The sequence below is a fragment of the Thermobia domestica genome, chromosome 9 (assembly GCF_964235325.1).
Source record: "Thermobia domestica chromosome 9, izTheDome1.hap1.1, whole genome shotgun sequence".
NCBI classification, from domain to species: Eukaryota; Metazoa; Arthropoda; class Insecta; order Zygentoma; family Lepismatidae; genus Thermobia; species Thermobia domestica.
The window spans coordinates 20,033,651-20,054,169 of record NC_137462.1 but is presented as its reverse complement, the minus strand read 5'-3'; the positions used below and the strand labels follow the sequence as shown (position 1 = coordinate 20,054,169).

Sequence of the window (20,519 nt, the reverse complement as noted above, 5' to 3'; positions counted from 1 at the left end):
ATACCGCTAATTTTACAGTAATTATCTGGTATCTTCAGATAGATAAAAGATAATCAAAATGTGGAACAAGATCGCCCTAAGCAATATTATTTTGCATGAGGTACCGTTGTCACGAGTCCCCTAATACCTTTCCGATTGCAGCCATTTAGAAACGCGAAAAATAAATGCCGATTTTCTAAATGATTGGAAATTGAAAGCAGATAAGGGAGTCATGATATTGGTATCTCATGTAAACTAATATTTTCTAGAACGATCTTGTTCCACATTTTGATTATCTTTTATCTATCTGAAGATACCAGATAATTACTGTAAAATTAGCGGTATTTTAATTTCGCCGTGATGGGGCCTCTTAAATATCTTATATAGAAATAATATAACATACATTATTCGTCGCTGTTCAAGACTTAATGTATAATTTAAGTTTTAATTTAAAGATTAACTATTGTATGTCTTCGGATATACTTGTGTCTCCCTATATGCTAAGTACCTTAAATATTTATTCTGAACTTTTTTCTATATTATTTGTGTTTGTTTTTGTGTGAGGGTTCCATATAGTGGATGTGTGAGTGCTCGTATAACTTTTGCATAGTGGTAATACGGGTAAATTCTTTACTAATCTTGATAATGAATCCAAGGTTTCTGTATGCCTGGTCAATCATATTTATGTGATTGTTAAGTGTTAAATTTCTATCATACACTACCCCTAAATCCCTGACAGTGTCCGTGATCGGTAAAGTAATGTCATACATCTTATACTATTTTTTTTTCAATTGATAAAAGACATTACATTACATGTGTTAGTGTTGACGTTTATGATGTTCTTTTTGCACCGACCCATTAGTTCATTCAAGTCATCTTGAACCATTTTAGAGTCTTTTAATGTTTCTGTTGCCATGTATATTTTGGTATCACCTGTAAATGTCAGCGTGTGACAGTTTTGTAGATCATTGATCAATAGTAGAAAAAACAATGGTCCTAAGTTTGATCCCTGTTACACCCCTGATAACTCGTAGGTATGACCTTACTCTTAACTGTACAAAAAATAAAATTCTTCTCATTTTATCCGTTGACTCAATTGCTTTCGGATGCTTCTTCAAGGTTGTGAAATTTTTCGTGAAATACTTTTAATTTCTTTTCCCGGTTATAATGTTTGGGCGTTGGAGCATTCTTTACATAATGTTTTATCGTACATTTAATAAAATGATCAGACAAAAAGAAATATGGTGTTAATGTAGATTTATAACGGCTCACATATTGACCAATAAATGTTACAATTTACTCTCACATAAATTGGCTATAATATATTTTTTTTCTGGCTAAAATGTTACACCCGAAAAGTATGTTGTAAACATAAAAATACTTTGCCCACAGTTACCAATCGTATAGGAACAACAGAAATTATTTCTTCGGGAAATGGTTTCCTAATCCGAATGTTTGTTTGTAGCACGCTATGTGTATTCGCTTAAATTCCCTCCAACAATCCACTTGCATATATTACCAAAGACCTTGAATGTCTTTCCTCATAGAACAGTGAATTGAAGGATTTCCAAATATTTGGACTGTTGTTGGCTTTTTTAGGTTTTGTTGTAATCAACAATTTTATTGCACTTCGCACTTCTCTTGCTGTCTATTATATTTTTTACGGTTAGCTTTTTTTTCCTACCACACTGTAGGAATTTAAAACAAAAATACAATGATTCTTTGGCAGTTGTAATCCATTGGATTTTTGTTAAGTTACAATGATTGTAACACATTGAATAGGATCCAAGTCTTTCGTTCTGTGCGTCACGGTAAATCATAATAGTGAACAGGTACGCTAATAGGTGTCGCTATCTAGCTGAAACCAATAGATGTCGCTAGTGTGCTTGCAATTTGCCGACTTAAAAGTATTCTGGCGATTTAATTACTATTTAGAAACTACATTTGTATCTAATTATTTCAAGAAAGGAGAAGGGCCGTAATTATACAGGGCAAGTCAAAATAATGTGGACTCGATTTCAGAAATATATTCTGTGAAATCTAATAAACATGTTATTGTGAGGCATGTGCTAAGAAAGGTACACTGTCAAAGGTTTCTTGGAACATATTCAGAAGTGTTCTATGTGAGCACCTTGCGTAACATGGCACACATCAATCCGATAGTCTATCTCCTGCCAATCCTTTTGTAGTGGGTTCTTGGAACATATTCAGAAGTGTTCTATGTGAGCACCTTACGTAACACGGCACACATCAAGCCGTTAATCTGTCATCTGCCAATCCTTTTGTAGTTTGTTCTTGGAACATATTCAGAAGTGTTCTATGTGAGCACCTTGCGTAACACGGTACACATCAAGCCGTTAATCTGTCACCTGCCAATCCTTTTGTAGTTTGTTCTTGGAACATATTCAGAAGTGTTCTATGTGAGCACCTTGCGTAACATAGTACACATCAAGCCGTTAGTCTATCTCCTGCCAAACCTTTTGTAGTGTGTTCTTGGAACATATTCAGAAGTGTTCTATGTGAGCACCTTGCGTAACATGGCACACATCAAGCTGTTAGTCTATCTCTTGCCAAACGTTTTGTAACATGTTGCAGTCAATATCAAGCAGTCGATTTTCGTTTACAGATGCAGCTGAAATCTCTGAAATATTCATACAACTTACGAATGGCCTTCCCCGTAGGTGGGTTTCTCCGATATTTGATACGGAAATGCCGTTGTAGACTAATCACAGACCACAGTAGAGACACTCGGTCGAAAAAGTATAACATCTTTTTCAGGTTAATCATCCTGTGTGAGGTTTTCCCGGATTTCCCTCATTCACACCAGGCAAATGCCAGGATGGTTCCTAACACAATGGTCAAAGCTAATTCTTGCCTTTCCCATTCCTTTCTTCCACCACGATTCCCCAAACAGAGTGATCGCCGAGGGACGTTAACTGCTATATATGTGTGTGACGGGCTAACATGGCCTTAGATGTCGTAAGCCCAAAAATCTAATTCCTAATTCTAATTCTGCTATTTACGTTCTTGTGTGTGTGTGTGTGTAAGTTTACAAGTTACTAATGTATTTAACATAGCAAAGTTAACAAAAATATTTAAGTACCCATTCAAAGCATGTTAAGGTGAAGAATATAAAGCACTGACGCAAATCCCGGGAGGATTAGGGAGACATGTCCCCTCCAATCTTGGAACTGGGGGACTGCACTCCCCAATAATTCGATTTGAATTTTTTTTTTTTTTGGGAGGGGGGCAGAAATCAGATGATTTGTGTCCGATTGCCACAAAGGAAAGTGAGATGAAATTGATGTCCCCCCGGAAGCCTCAAATCTGCCGCCTCCCAATGTTCAAGACATTCGAACTCTGCTCCGCTGATCCTCCACAGCATTGTTTATTAACTTTATAAATATTTCGAACATTGCTTAAAAAATTATGGGGAGGGTTTTACCCATCCCCCCAATGTTGAAGACAGATTTGCGCCGCTAATATAAAGCAATTTGGTACCGAAGAGACGGCATCATACATGTCTGATTTATACGGGCATTTCTTTCTCTGTTTCCTTTGAAATGATCTGTGCTGTGATTTTATTGATATTTTCTTTAAGTCTAGTTAAATGTGTTTTCTCTTGCTTTCTGGAAATGAAATTATATTATTTATAGACTTAAAATATAGGTAATAAATACATAAATACATGAAAAAATCACTTAAATGTATTAAAATATAATTTTATGTAACAAAATTTAAATTTCACGAAGTAAGAAACATTTAAATGTAGTTAAAGTAGCAATCAGCAAAAATCAAACCATTAAAATTTCAAAGTAAACAAAAAAAAAAATGATTAACCGTATAAATCAATTGACTGAGAAACAAATATGGTACAGGCATCCTACATCGTTAAGGAAAAGAATATGAACAGCTGCGAGAAAATTTTAGATGTAACCTCGAGCCCCATTCCGTAACGGCTTGCGTCAACACAACGCAAAATCTGTGTTTTAGTCCGCGATAATAGGTATAGTAGTTATAAATGATTTTTTTTTTTTTTTGTAAATTTTGCGATGCATAACTTTCCACAATTTTGGCGAAAGCTTTTACGGAATAACGTTCCTGACACTTCCGAAATAACTGCATTCATCTTTCTAGAATAGTAGTCTCCAAACTTACGAAGTTTCTGAGCTACCGTACCGTTTTTAAATTCTACTTTGAGCTATCGACCAAAAAAACAATCAACTATTTTTTTTTTAATCTTACATTTGTTTATTGCCTATAAACTTACATTTCTAGAAATTATGAAATCAATTTTAATTAAACTGTATATAACAAAAAGAAACTGAAATTGAATTGCACAAAAGGAAGAAATTGAAGCGTAGTTAGTAATAAATAAAAAAAATGTAATAGCAGATTTTTCTTTATCAGACATTAATTTTAATGACAAGGATGGAACTTTATTTCTCATCAACAAGTTTTTTTTCTGGAAGTCGAATCCCCTAGATTTAGCTACTTTTACCCCACATTGGCAACACTGATCAAGGTTAGCCAACCGGAGCATTAACGCGATCTATTGAAAATGTTCCCGCGAACTTCTAGTAGCTCGGGATCGACGGTTTGGCGATCACTTTTCTAAAAGAACCCAGTGGAAGGGGTCAGTGGAAATATTGGAAGGTGTTCTCATAGTAGGTAAGAACTTGCGCAGGTCTCCTCAAGATCCATAACGAAAAGTTCAGTCATGGAAAACCATTGCGCTAACATCTTCGAATAACAGTAACGCTTATCTGAAATTAAAAAAATGCTGTGAATGACATTCCGTTTTGACCCATGATTTGATTCGCGTTATATTATTGTTTTTATAGAATCACGATTCCATTTCTTTCCGTGAAAACTTTTTCTCACGCAAAGTTTACTTCTCTTATTGCGAGAAACTAAATTTTATTTTTATTTTTTTTTTCCTGTTTATTTAAGAAACTTCGGCATGGAAACTGTTATATAACACTTTGGTCCTGCTCTTTGAGTTTTTAGAACAATATAGTTTTCAGCTGTATTATTTTGTGTAATTTCGCAGAAAATAATATAGTTTGGCCACGGAAGAGAAATTTGTAGAATTTAATCCACAGACACAATAGCTACGTCACAATAGCAAACAAACAAAAAGGCAAAAGAGAATGTTATAGTAGACTATATTACGTTAAAGTAACATTTTAGTAAAGTAACTTTAAAGATAATTTTACGCTAAACTGTGAGTAGTATGAGCCATATATTATTTTTTAGCTTGTAGTAAAATACTCGCCTTTGGTGATGAGAGACACGGGTTCAGACCCTTATGGGGCGTTTACACTTGGTCGATTTAGTTGCACGGCTAAATCGACTCGCTGCATTTGCAACTAAATCGAAGCAACTAGGCCGAATCAGATCGATGGATATGTTCAATTGTTTCAACCGAAATTGATTGCTGCTTGTCGACTCGCTCTCCTCTGGTCGATTCGAAATCGACTGGCAATTTTAAAGATGTCCAAGCAAAAAGTAATTGGTACAATTTGCGGTGTTATAGCGGAAGAAAATAGAATCGAGCACAAAAAAAATAGAACGTCTTTCAATTCAGTTGCTAGTCGATTAGTCGCTTTCGATCAACAAGCGATTCTGTTTACACGGTCGATTAAGTTGAAAGTGACGTCAAATTCAACTGAATCAAACGCAAATCGACTAAGTGTAAACGCCCCATTACTTAGGAGATAGAGGGTTCTCTGCATGCGGCGAAGTCGGGAACTAACTTCCTTGTTGACAAGAGGTAGGAGCAACATGGCAGGATCGCCAGAGTACTAGTTTCTTGAGATTTCTTTTATGGTCAAGTTTTCGACAAAATCAAAAGAATATGAACAGAAATATTTTCATTCAGTATCGCTTAACACTGTGTTGATGGTGCCGGCAGGAGAATAAAATAGGGAAATTATATGCATGTTGTATTCTATTAGGGAAACGGGGGTGTTTGACGGCGGAAGATCTAGCTGAGGCACAAGATCTGTTACTTTGTAGGAAGACGTCCTGACAAACCTGTAAAGGAATACAGAAAACCATTCCTGCCTTCCCTGTCACCACTCCCTTCGCCCAGTGCCAAAACATGAACACAACAGCAGCGCCACTACAAGACAAATGCAGAGACTCGTGCGCAACGGGTAATACGTATATTATTTCGAAAATGGTATTTTAAAACATTGTCTATTTTTGTTTGAAATCGTGGTTTTAAAATCATTTTGAATTTAAGCTATTCATACGTGGGTCGTGCAATATATAAGTTTCCCAAAACTGTAATAAATTGATTTTTAAAGATGTATTTGTAAGCTATACATATATGTGTAGGTGGGTCCTTCCTCACTTCTTCCTGTATTCCCCATTTAGTCCAGGAACTTTAGTCAAAAAATGGGCGTTTCTTCGGAAAAATTAGAAGCCAAGGTTTTTTTTCACAAAAACGTTCATTAGCTCATTCTAAATGACATATCAAAAGTCCCCGACTTTCTGCTGTACGCTTCCCCTTTTTTCGGGGGGTGGAAGTGGGGGAGGAAAACGCAATTTAAAATACTATCAAATTCAGCTTATTTGCACGCTAACCTAAATATTCCGAATAAAAGAACAAACTTTACCGGGAACGCTTAGCACATTTACTCGTAAATGTTTCACAGGAAGTCCCAAAGAATATTGAGCCGGGTTTCGGAAATATGACGTCATCAAAATGGCCGACACCAGAATTTGTAGTGTTTTGTGGGAATGGCTATAACTTTCCGCAGAATAGTGGTAAAACCGTCGTTTTTGTTTCAGATTGAAGATAATTAAATACCAAATGCACGGAATGAAACGTGCTGTCTGCATTGTTAATTTCTTTCGAGATACAATAACAAAAAAACTAATTTTTCAGTACCTGATTTTAAGTGTAAATGCAAATAACTCAGTAATCATAAAATATTTCAATATATATCTTCAAATAAAAGTTGTAGAACATTATAAAGCCTTTCCAACGGTACCTGTACCTGCATTTTTTCTAACTAAAATCAACTAAAAGAGAGAGGTCCAACTGCACAATTATGGGACCAGTATTTAGATATGGTGTTAATCCTCAAAGAGTTTATTAGGGCAGAGAGGATGGGTGACTGGAAGGCATATTTGTCTGCAGTGAAGAGGATGATTTCGTATTTCCACGCCGCAGGACATTTTTTGTATGCTAAAAGTGCCAACTTGTTTGTACAAGACATGGTAAAGTTGGAGAACATAATGGATGGAGACATCTATAGAAAATTTACTGCAGACTTTTTCACTGTTAAGCGATCAAACAAAATTTTTAGTGGAACTCCAACAGATATGGTAATAGAACAGTCACTCATGAAGTCTTCAAAGATACGAGGAGGCTTTGTGCATGGAAGAAGTACAAAAGAGAATGTTTTAACTAAGTTTGTTGTTGTTTTGTTAAGTGCGAGCAACATTTCTGAAGGACTAGAAAACTTTTGTGGGATTTCGTTTGCAAGTGAAGAACAGAATGTAGATGCACGAGAATCTCTAATCAAACGGGACCAAGAAGATGTAAGGAAAGTATCAGAGTGGTTCAGTGCCCACAACCTTTTCCCAAGTGTACAAGTGATCATGTTTATAGCAACAGGGGTTACAGGTAATGTGGAGAAGATAAACTGCTACGATGTACTGAACATTGGAGCAACCATGATGGAAAGAAAAGTTGGTGACAATTTTCATGACAAAATATTCTCGTACTGATATGGTTCTTTCTCGTCAAACAGTGAACAGTCACCTTACGGTACATGATGTTACTGCACCTGTCGATCCACTGCTGTTGTTTCAATGATTCAGCGTAATCAAAAGCTCAGATGATGAACTTCGAGCATGTTTAAATTTCGAACTGGCTCCTTACCCAATGGCTCTTTTTGATGCAACTGGAATGAGAAAAACGAAGAAATCATCCTTATTCAACATCTTCAACCCGACCAATGTTCATCCTGATCTCGGAAACGCAAACTACGTCGTTGATGGAGGGTTCCTTCTTCATCGAGTGGTGTGGCGTCAAAACGATTCTTTCATGGATATTTGTGATAAATATGTGGCATATGTGGAAAAACACTTCGGTCAAAATACTGTCATCGTATTCGATGGATATGGTAATCCTCAGAGAAATGTAAAAGGTATGGAGCAACTTCGACGGTGCTCGAAAGCAGCATCAACAACAATTATATTTGATGGAAACATGGTTGCGACTACGAGCCAAGAATACTTTCTCGCCAATGCAAACAACAAAAGTAGGTTGATTGGTTTGCTCACTGATAAATTCAAGGCTGCCAATATTGATGTCAAACAAGCAGAGAATGATGCTGATGTCCTCATTGTAGAAACCGTACTCACGATATCAAAAATTAATTCTAATTCTACAGTTATTGTTGGTGAGGATATTGATTTGTTAGTAATCATGACAGCTCGAACTCCGCCGAATTTAGAATTTTTTTTCTTGAAGCCAGGAAAAGGAAAGACAGAGCCGAAGATTTACCCATCAAGGAGTTTAGAAGGTGTATGCAAAAATCACATTTTATTTCTACATGCTTTTTCAGGCTGTGATGGAACATCTGCCATTTTCAGAAGGGGAAATCAGCTTGTTTGAAATTATTACAAAAACGTCAAGATTTAAAACATGTCGTAGAAATTTTTAATCGAAGTAATGTTTCCCATGCAGAAATAACTGAAAATGGCATACAATTTTTTTGGGAGGGGGGTTATACGGTGCATCTGCAAATGACGCTTCACTAAATGATTACTGTTATCATTATTTCATTAAATCAGTGAAGAGAAATAAGTATGTCGATTTAAAAGCCCTACCACCGACTTCAGCTGCAGCATAACAACATTTGTTTCGAGTTTATGACCACTTACAAACATGGCTCGGAAACCAACTAAATCCTGAGGAGTGGGGTTGGGTTATGAAAGACAATTTGTTAGTACCAATTCGATCAACACAGCCACCTGCTCCGCCGTCCCTTTTAAGAATGATTTTCTGTTCATGATTTAAAGGATGCGGCAATGTGTATGGATGTCGAAAGCTAGGTCTGTTCTGCTCTCTTGCTTGTGCAAATTGTCACGGACAATCCTGTTTGAATGTCACTCCAACGGAAGGAATCTCTGAACGTGAAATATTCATGGATGCCGAAGAAATAGAGGTAACAAACCATGTCGACCTGCTATAATTAAAATTATTATTTATCAATCAGCAAAGGAACTCAATAAGTAAACCATTTCGGGTAAGTTGAATAGTTTACATTTCTTATTCATTATTACACTGAATTTTACATTTCTTATTCTACAAACGATAAGAATCTATCGCCGAACGTTGTAAATCCTCATTTTTGTATCTGTGTCTGGGGTGTGTGTGACTTACGGATTCTAATGCGATATTGAATCTTATATCCAATTTTTTCAAAATTAAGAAAAAAAGTAGGCTTATATTGTCTTTACAAGAGTCGGTCTATTAAATAAAATAACATACCTTCCTTACATTTCAAAATACAAAAAAATACAGTTACAGGTATCGTTGGAAAGGCTTTATAATGCTCTACAATCATTGTTTGAAGATATATTTTGAAATATTTTATGATTACTGAGTTATTTGCATTTACATTTAAAATCAGGTACTGAAAAATTAGTTTTTTTGTTATTGTATCTCGAAAGAAATTAACAATGCAGACAGCACGTTTCATTCCGTGCATTTGGTATTTAATTATCTTCAATCTGAAACAAAAACGACGGTTTTACCACTATTCTGCGGAAAGTTATAGCCATTCCCACAAAACACTACAAATTCTGGTGTCGGCCATTTTGATGATGTCATATTTCCGAAACCCGGCTCGATATTCTTTGGGACTTCCTGTGAAACATTTACGAGTAAATGTGCTAAGCGTTCCCGGTAAAGTTTGTTCTTTTATTCGGAATATTTAGGTTAGCGTGCAAATAAGCTGAATTTGATAGTATTTTAAATTGCGTTTTCCTCCCCCACTTCCACCCCCCGAAAAAAGGGGAAGCGTACAGCAGAAAGTCGGGGACTTTTGATATGTCATTTAGAATGAGCTAATGAACGCTTTTGTGCAGAAAAACCTTGGCTTCTAATTTTTCCGAAGAAAAATGCTAAAGTTCCTGGACTAATTGAGATCCAGGTATTAGTCTCACTGTTGCACCAATTTATCCAAATCCTTTGCAATATATATATATATATATATATATATATATATATATATATATATATATATATATATATATATATATATATATATATATATATATATATATATATATATATATATATATATATATATAAGGGCTCTGGCTATTTAGCAGTCTTGTCACGTTCTGCTTCACTTTTTCATCACCAGTTGACAGGAGACCCGGTCGCTGATGTCGAAAATCAATTCTTCTTCAGGGAAACGCAATTTAACATAAGCGACTTGGTTTCTTCTTGATGAAAACGCCCACTCCCACTCAACACGCAAACAAGACACAAAATTAAAGAATTAGGGGGGTGGCTGCACCACTCTCCATACAGCCTCAATTTAGCGCCAAATTACTTTTTTTTTTTTTGCAAAGGGTTTGGACAAATTAGTGCAACAGTGAGACAAATGCCTGAATCTCAATGGAAATTATCTGGAGAGGTGAGAAAGGACCCACCTACACATGAATGTATAATTTATAAATGTATCTTTAAGAATAAATATTTTACAGCTGAGGGAAAGTTATTTATTGAATGACCCACGTATATTTATTAACTTTCTAATCTGCTAAATTTACAGTTGTCTTACATTGTCTATAATTGTTTTACGTTGTAGCCTATTCCCCATTGCTGTAAGCGTCGGTGGACCACAGATAGGCAACTAACGATATCTTGCCAGAAATTGGCGTCCTCACTTCCGTTTTTGAAAATTATACCACCAGCGGCAGAGATGCGATGAAACGAAAATGAACCACAAAATAACTCCGTCAAAATATGTTAAATCGCCTATATGCGTGATTTGTTTACATTGAGGCGAGTCTAAAAAACACTAAAAAGAAAAGTACTCTGGATTGGGCGCGAACAACCAACCTTATGATTACTAGACGCATGTTCTTTCGACTTCACCACGGAGACGATGAAGAAAACCTTGCTTGTAGAGTGATAAATCGTTGAGGCCTTTTTAATTTGGCCAATCAAAGTGCGAGATTAACCGTGTATATTCGATGATAACCGTTTGGAATCACATAACATGCGGTCGCCATGTAATTTTATAACAAAATGATGCGCGTCTATTTACTTTATTTCATAGTTCAACAATATCCACTTTCTAATGATCGGCGACAGTTGCCATCTAAATTCATACAATTATACGCACTATCTGGAGATTTTTGACTTCATGATATAGAGGCAGGGGTTACTCTTGACCCTTGGAGCTCATTTTATGAACAATTCGTCAGGAAAAATAATATACAATAATAATTGCATGCACATGACTGGCGATAGTTCGTGCTGGTTCCTTCACGATCCATCGAAGCGAATCGAAGGAGCACGAATCAAAATGAAATCCTCGCTGCTACGCGGTGGTAACTTCAACACCCCAACTCTAGATATCTGTTTCGACTCGACGAAACCTGCTGCCAGTGGCACACTAGTGGCAGTCCTTCGACGCGTCGCTATATCGTCGATCGGCATTTACCGGCAAGTAGGCCATTAAGTGTTGGTGACGTTTACTGCATGGAATTGTTTTAAGTTATATAATGGTATTTAACAAGAGCTGTATTTGTGCTTATGAGCTGTTCGCAACACTCAAAAATTAAGCTATTACTACCTAGGTAGTATTTTTACTATTATATCAAACTTTTTTTTCTGTTTTTGCATTGTGGCTTGGTCCTCTTAACTCTTCCATGTGTGTTTGTGACACTACACTTAAATGTTTGAACTTCCGAGCAACTGTTACTTAGAGCTTATCCAAACATGACATTATTTCGAGAACTACAAGAATCTCTTGTCCTAAATTTTGTCCTTTCCCTGTCATTCCGTTCAGAGGTAATCAATCTTTATTTTTATATTCTTTCAGCCATAAATCTTAGCCTTCGCTATTTTTTGAGGTCACATTTTTAAAATTAATATTTATTACGGTCCTCTTTTGTTCATTCAATTCGTCCATTCATGTTTCTTTTTATTATTATTATTGTTATTATTTTGTGTTATTGAAAGTTCGGTATTACATTGTATTACACAACTCTAGCAAATTACGTCATTAGCACTCAATGTGAATGTTGTGTTTATGTGGATGACGGACTCTAAAACTTGTCTACAATGGTTTGGAAACGTCATGAGGGAAAATGGCGGGAACATTTCCCGCGCTTTTTTATTTGTCTTTTCATTGTCGTTTTCTCCGGGTACTTTTTTTCTCTTTTTTAAAAAAATAAAATCAGGAGAATTCCTTGTGTGTTGTATGACAAGGAAAGTGCACATGAAAATGCGTCATAAAACCTGTGTTATGACACAAGTTTAAACATTTTTCTTGTGACGCTAATAAGCCATAAAATATACATAAGCCAAAACGTTCGACATAATAACAGGACTGAATGTGTAGCAATAAACAAATAAATGCAATGAGAATGCATTCCAAGGGTTAATTTTAATCAAGGTAAGTCTGGTCACGTGTTTCCCATCGTAATAACGTTTCTTCTTTTGAATGCAACGGTCACTGGAACACAACAAAGATCGTACGGGGTATTCTCTGTTAATTCTTACGTTTACATATGTTTAACTAGTTCAACAAACAATGGAGGCAGTAGTGTTTCTTAAAAGTGTATGAGAAACTATGAGCACATATCAACAGGCCCGTATCCACGGGGACTAGGGGCCGGGCCTCCCCGAAACTTTCTCTGGCCACCTAAAAGTTTGACGGTAAGCTTGTAAATGAACTATAATATGGTGATGAAGTATAATATGATTGGGTCGCCTCCCCCCTAACTTCTACCGGGCCCCTCCTAAATTTTTGGGCTGGCTACGGGCCTGCATATCAATATAGGTGGAATGGGGGGTAGTGACGACACCAGCTTCAATTGTATTTTGTGGACGTGTCAAGCGAAGGGGCAGACATTTTGGGGGGCTTACTATTTTTGAATACCGAAAATAATATTTTTTTAACCTACATTACAGTGCATGTCTGGGGGCAGTCGGGCGGCAGACATGGTACCAGCGGCAGTCTTCCCCCTTTGCCACCCTCTGGCGGCATCACTTTGAGGCTAAGAGAGAGGAATAAACGAAATGGTGGAATGAAGAAAGTGGGACAGATCGAGAGGACCCCGAGGAAACCAATACACACTATTTGTCGACTACAAAGCCCACTTGGCACGAGTTGGGATCGAACTAAGGACTATACACACCAGAAGTGAACGCTCTATCATAGAGCCATTGCAGTTCGGAGGAAGAATTGTAATCTAACATGTATTACATGATAGCCACTGAGGATGTACTGATGGGCACCTATTGATTTGTTACAATGACATTAACCAAACGAGTATAGGCTAGTGGTTAGCGTTGTTGCTTCTTAGCTGGGAAGAACTGGGTTCGGGTCCGGTGGCTCATAAGGTTGCCTAGGTCTTATCTGGAAAGAGTGTCATCGTAATAATGTCTCGTATCGAAAATTGTGTCGGTTTCTATAGAAATAGCTTTTGCTCTCATATCTCGTCAACAGGATTCTCTCTCGTTTCGTTTTGTCAGCAACCGTAGTGTCCGGCCATCTTGATCGAGATATTCCCAGGGTTTTACCTGTTTTGCCAGGCAAATGTTAGGATAATACCTTTAAATAGATTTCCTGGCCGATATCTTTCCACTTCCTTGCCCATAATCGTTATTGTTGTAGATTGCTAATAATTCCAGTTCACATTGCCTTAGAGATTATATGTGGAAATTAGTTAAATAAATAACTAATCCCCTCTAAGAAGTGAGTCATTACGTGGGCCCTGTAAATGTGAAAATCACGTTACAATTAGTTTTCGTCTTTTCCGGTTGATGAAACATACTTTATTTGTAAAGTAAGTCTTAAAAATTGGTTATGTGTATATAAAACGAATGGGTTGCGTAGCACACATTCTTCTACCACGTTTTGTTAAAATTTCTGACGCGATTTCTTTTCGGGCTAGAATCACACAGGTGTGAGAGTGAGTTAAGACATCTTTTCTTCCGACAGTATTGTGTGCTACTTCATTTTCATCATTATGCCAGACATAGTTGGCGCGAAAGGTAAGGCAATTTTCAAAAATAAACCCTGTTTTTCCTTGATTTTAAGTATTTTTATAGGCGAAAGGTAAGGCAATTTTCAAAAATAAACCCTGTTTTTCCTCCCATTTATATGTGCACATACATTTTCCAAACATGAGTAACATTATAGGACCAGTTCCTAAAGTAGAAAGAGTATTAAGGTACATAATACCTAGGTAATTTGAACTGATCTGTTTACAAAACTAGTTGAAAGAAACTGCAGTTGATCTAAAATATTCCAAGTAATTTTTCCTTTCCTCTCTCTTTTTTCTTTCCTTCTTTTCTTTTCTTTTTTACTCCCGTATTTTGCGCCCACTTTGGTGTCCGGGTCGTAGCCCCGCTCACCCCCTAGGACACGGCTCTAGTATCTCACGCTTCCAAATATAGAGCAAAAGGGATTTGTGGATGGCCTTCTTGATCTCCGGACTTAACATCCATAGACTTCTACCTTTGGGGTACATTAAAGGTATGCCGTAAAAACCGTGGAACGCGATTGATATGAAGCGGGAAATTGAACGTACTTGTGCTGCTATTCCGCTTAAAAAAATGCCTTTATGCTACTGTATCACATAACGTTGTTAACGAGACCTTGCTACTGGTGACTGTGATTTCCAACATTCCCACAATATTATTAGTGTTTGACGAACAATAAATGCCCCATGATGAGGCAGATACCAATTGATAGATCTGATAGTGCTGAACAAAGTGATATGGTTGAATGTAAAAGCTCATGTTTAGTTTTCGAGAAGGTAAAAGCAAACTTTACATTTTTATATAATGCTAAAAAATGATGTACGACAAACACTCCATCTAATAAGATGAAACTGTCAAGGGCTCCCATCAGGGAGGGCAAGGTGAGGCGCTCACTCCCCGCTTGAAAGGAAATTGTGCTTCGGAAGATCGAAAACCCAATAGATATTTTAGAATAGTTACCGCAAAATTTGAGACTACATTTGAAATGTCGCTTATACTTGTCCCCCCCTTGGAAACCACAACATGGGCGCCCTTGAAAACTGTGCTGTTATGGAAGTCCTCATTACGACACTAAAGTGACCGCGACGACTCTGAAGCTTATGTTCTACACCAATCACAAAACTATTTCGCACCACATGATATCCATCGGAAGAATTCAGTACGATGCGTGGAGCTGCCTTCCGAACGCAAGCGGCAAAAGTGCACCAACAACGTCGCCAAACTTAAAGAACATGGTGAACGAGCGACAATTAAACCAGCACTTAAAGAATTATAACGCGAACGCTAACAGCTATTCGCATTAAACGGTAACTATAATAATAATAGCAAAAATATAAAACAACGACAAAACGAAACGTAGCGGCTATCGGACAACACTGTATCCTCAGAGGATGTTCTCCGTATAGCGTGAGACAAGACTAGCAAAGTTTCATGGATGGGAGTTGACGGCCGGGACACTGCTTTGCGTTTTATTGGTAGGTCTAGGTCAAGCTTCACGACTTCGTGCGATCAGGGTGTCTACTGATACTGGAAATACTGGAATTATACTGGAATTTAATTTTGATACTGGAAATACTGGAATTTTGATCCCCATACTAGAAAAATCATGAAACTGATAATTTGTCAACAATACTTTTTTGTAATCATTTTAATAATCTTAGAAACAATTTTGTATCCATTGAGATTGTAAATTTTTCCAAAGCAAGAGTTGTATATTTTTTGTAATTAGACATTTAAAGCAATTGGTGGAGTAGAGAGCTGTAACGGAAGTTGGGAGGCCCTTTAAAAAGTGTTAAAAAATCACTTTAAAAAAAAAATCAGTCAACTAAATTTATTAAAAATAAAATATTCTTTTGACGGTAAAACAATTACAAACCTGAAATCATCGAGAGTGTGATTATTCCTAAAGAACTTTTAAAAAAATCATTGTATTAGGTACAGGAATTTTGCTGATAGTTATACTGAATTTACTGGAAATATGCTGGAATTTTGAAAATTAAACTCAGTAGACACCCTGGATCATTTTACCAGGGCGTCATAGATGCCATTGTTATAAATATACTGCATGGTTCTGGATAATCACAATAACATTTTAAAACACATTTTTCTGACCAGAACAAAATGAATTATTTAATAATTATACGATTTTTGTTACAGTTTCAAGGACCTAACGTCCTCTTCATCAGACATTGAGAAAAGACAGATGACAGCAAATCTTATATCTTCCTCAGCCTCTAGATAGATCAAAGGGCTGAGGAAGATATAAGATTTGCTGTCATCTGTCTTTTCTCAATGTCTGATGAAGAGGACGTTAGGTCCTTGAAACTGTAACAAAAATCGTATAATTATTAAATAATTCATTTTGTTCTGGTCAGAAAAATGTGTTTTAAAATGCCATTGTTAATAGCCCAAAATTACGATGAATTTTAGAATTTTAATTTTTTTTTAAACTATAATATTGTCTAAGAAGATATGAACAAAATAACTTGCTTGAGGTTAAATTCGCATGCGTAATTTTCGACAAAATCGAGAGAGAAATACGTTTTTACGGCTCTTAAAGATTATGAAATCTTTTAGTTTAACGTTCCACGATTATGCCTTTTATGCTACGGGAGACGGATGATTAAGCCAAGTGAATGATGATTGGAAACATTGGTGGAATGAGAATGTGGGAGTACCCCGAGAAAACCCACGAACACTGTATCCACCAAAAACTGACTTGGCCGGGTATCGAACCAAGGTTCTCACTCACCAGAGATAAGCGTTCTAGCAGTGGCTTTAAAAAGTTTCTCGCTCGTTTCCAATACTAATGGGCAATCTTTAATTTAGTGCAGTAAGTCGTATCTATGTTCTTTGTCATCTTCTAACGGTGACACAATTAATTAGTGTGATGAATGTAATAATGACACAGATACTCTTAACATTTACGCAAATACTACTTGTAAACTTAAAGTTTATAATGCATCGAACTTATGTTTCCATCTACATCTACATCGTCCAAACAGTGCATATAGTGCGTATATATATATATATATATATATATATATATATATATATATATATATATATATATATATATATATATATATATATATACATCAAAACCGCTTGGCGTAACAGCCCTTTATGTGGGCCTAAGCTGCTCCAACGCCATCTGTCAGCAACGGGCTGAACTGCGTCAAGTTTAGCAACTCAGCGTGCTGTCTCTGACAGGCGTGTCAGAAGCTTTCTTTTATTCACGTGACTCTCCATTTTTTCTTACGACACTGGGCGGACGCCGAAAATTGGGAAAAACGCGTCGGGAATTCAACCTGGGACCACGCGGACGTGATTCCAACCCTTTATCCACGAGACTACGGTGTCCCCTACTCTCTATATATCTTTGTGTTAAGTCATTTAGCTTATATAGTAACAAGAAAATTAGAAAAACCAAAAATGGATCAAAAGATTGCCATCTTGACCAATAATTAGTTTACGGATCAGGGGCGACAAAAGTTTTGAACGGTCTGTAGATCAAAAAAAAAAAAATGAAATGAAATCTTTCAGTTTTACGTCCCACGGTTATGCTAAAAGAGACGGTGATGATGAGTAATGAATGAAATGGTGGAATGAAGAAAGTGGGAGAACCCCGAGAAAATCCACGCACACGGTGTTTGTCCACCACAAAGTTCACGTGGCGGGGGCTGGGATCGAACCCGGGACCCCTAGCACCAGAGGTGAACGCTCTACCACTGAGCCATCGCGGCCCCGTCTCTAAATCAAGTTTTCGTATTTTCTACGGAATAAGCTTATTATACTGACGAGTGAGTTAAGTGATAGTTTGGGTTGAGTTGATTTTGAGTGTAACGTCCCTTTTCAGCAACAAGGCTATATGAGACGTGGACCTACTGATTAACGTGGAATCCGAACCACATGAGCTCCCGCCGGGAATCGAACCCGGACCTCCCAGTGATAGTTTGGGTTTGGATACATTATATGTAGTTCTCCTAATATAAGGCCTACAAGAAAAAAATTTGACTGAAATATATTGGATCTTTTGATCCAAAAATGTGGTCATTAAAATGTCTCCTTTATCAGGATATCAACGCAATCATAGCGATATGTAAAAAAAGCAAAGCCATCTTTTCTTTCTAAGTTAAGAATATTATTGATGAAAAATTAGAATTACAATGTTAAATTTATCTAATGCTATTATTGGCCGTGTCTCGCGATTAATGCCCTTATAAAAGGTACTAAAACTACATGACATGTTATTTATTACTTATATTCATGTTTAGCTATTGCTTCTCAAACTGACATTACTTCTCTTTCAGTATGTGTTGCAATGAATTATATTTAGATACATGCATGTCCATTATAACACTGTTACTACTACACATCCTCTGTGTGTGTGTGTGTATGCACGCCAAACATTAGAGTGGCTATTGAACACATTCTTTGCATACAAACGAACCCGTCTGATATCTTGTTATTGTTGCTGTCTGTTATGTTAATGTCTGCTACTTCTAAGTTTGCATAGCTAATGCGGTCATTGGTATTCATGAAGCCAGTAAATATTCGGCTTCCTACGGTGTGTGTTTACAGACCACACCAGGGCAATATAGATATATATATATATATATATATATATATATATATATATATATATATATATATATATATATATATATATATATATATATATATATATATATATAAATGTATATTACCTCTAAGTTTAAAACGGTTTTTCTCTTTCCAGCGATATTGAGTCTATTCTATGTAATGACTACTTTGAAACCATTTAGGTGTAGTAAGAGTGACCAACTCTTGTCATATTTCTCAGGAACTCCCTTATTAGTTTTTCATTAATTTCTATGTTGTACTGCCATTTCCTTTCACCCATATATTTAACTAAGAAGCAAGGTCTCGAAATTTAATTAATAAGTTTTCTAGAAGTTCTTTTCTTTCCTTCCACTTTTTCATTTCATCAATTGAGTTTGTAATCATGTACTAATCATCCATATCTGTTAGCCTAAAGTACATAACTGAGCTCCCTAGTGAATAAACTGTAAGCATACGTGTCTTTGGCATGGGAGACCTGGGTTCGATTTCCAGCGCGAGCTCATGTGGTTCAGAACGCACGTTAAGCTGAAGACCTACGTCTCATATAGCCTTACTGCTGAAAGGGATACTAAACTGAAAGCTGAAAGTCGAACAAAGTATATAACCGTTACACGTAAAACAAGAGAAATTTTCGACTTGCGTGTTGATATCCATAGGAAACGCATGTGGTTCGAGCCCCATGTTAGGCTGGTGCTCCACTTCTCGGACTCCTCGATATTGAAAAATTATGCTAAATCAACAAGCAAAGCAATCAAGATTCATTTTAAAATCTTTGTCCTCATGTTCAGTGGTTAAATTGAACAGCTGTCTTCAACTAGCCACACATGGGAAATAACTGTTCATAAATATCTAATTGGCTAGTTAATTGGTATTTGACCACTGGGTTATACGAGGCGTGAACCTAATTTAAAATGGAATACGATGCACTATAAAGAGTTCAAATTTGAGTGCTTTCCAGCGGGATTTTTTATACATTTTGGCTCCGGTCGTAAGATATACACCATAAGCCTAAATGTCACATATACACATAGCTTCCACTTCTAATGCCCTTTTATAGCAAAAGTTACTGAAATAGAACATTAGGGAAGCTATTGAGGGAAATTTGAGAAAGTTAAGGTTACCTAAAAGAAATTGGATGGTAACACTGATTCCAAAATATCCCTCAACAATTTCTCTTCCAAAGATACCACTGCCACGTATTGCATATCATTGGAAAGGTCATTTCATCACCTTTCAAATCTGCTATGTACCATCTGTGTAGAATAACTACAGGATGAGCAATAATCAATATAAAGTAAAAAAAAAAAAAAAAATGTTCACAACCTGTAGCTCTCAAACCGTTGAGATTAGGGCCTAGGTTCATATGAACTTTTTTGCTTAGAATCGCCCATACTACCATTTCCCAAAATATTGCTCCTTCCTCCTGGGGCACCCTATATATATATATATATATATATATATATATATATATATATATATATATATATATATATATATATATATATATATATATATATATATAATTCTAATGTTCAACATTTATTTACAGTATATTTACGTACAAATTTCCGTAACACAACGTACCAGACAATAATACTCTCCACTTTCAACCACATTTGTAGACTGACTATAAAATCCGTGCTAAGTGCCAAAATGAGAACATAGAAAAAGGCCA

At 36.4% G+C, this 20,519-nt stretch overlaps 2 protein-coding genes across 3 annotated transcripts in view; one reads left to right on the top strand and one right to left on the bottom strand.

Annotated features, from left to right (window-relative positions):
- The window catches only part of LOC145694448 (DNA oxidative demethylase ALKBH2-like), an 859,325-nt gene that overhangs the window by 500,330 nt on the left and 338,476 nt on the right, over window positions 1-20,519 (top strand). The gene's annotated exons all lie outside the window — the stretch shown is intronic.
- The window catches only part of LOC145694446 (uncharacterized), a 164,725-nt gene that overhangs the window by 58,335 nt on the left and 85,871 nt on the right, over window positions 1-20,519 (bottom strand). The gene's annotated exons all lie outside the window — the stretch shown is intronic.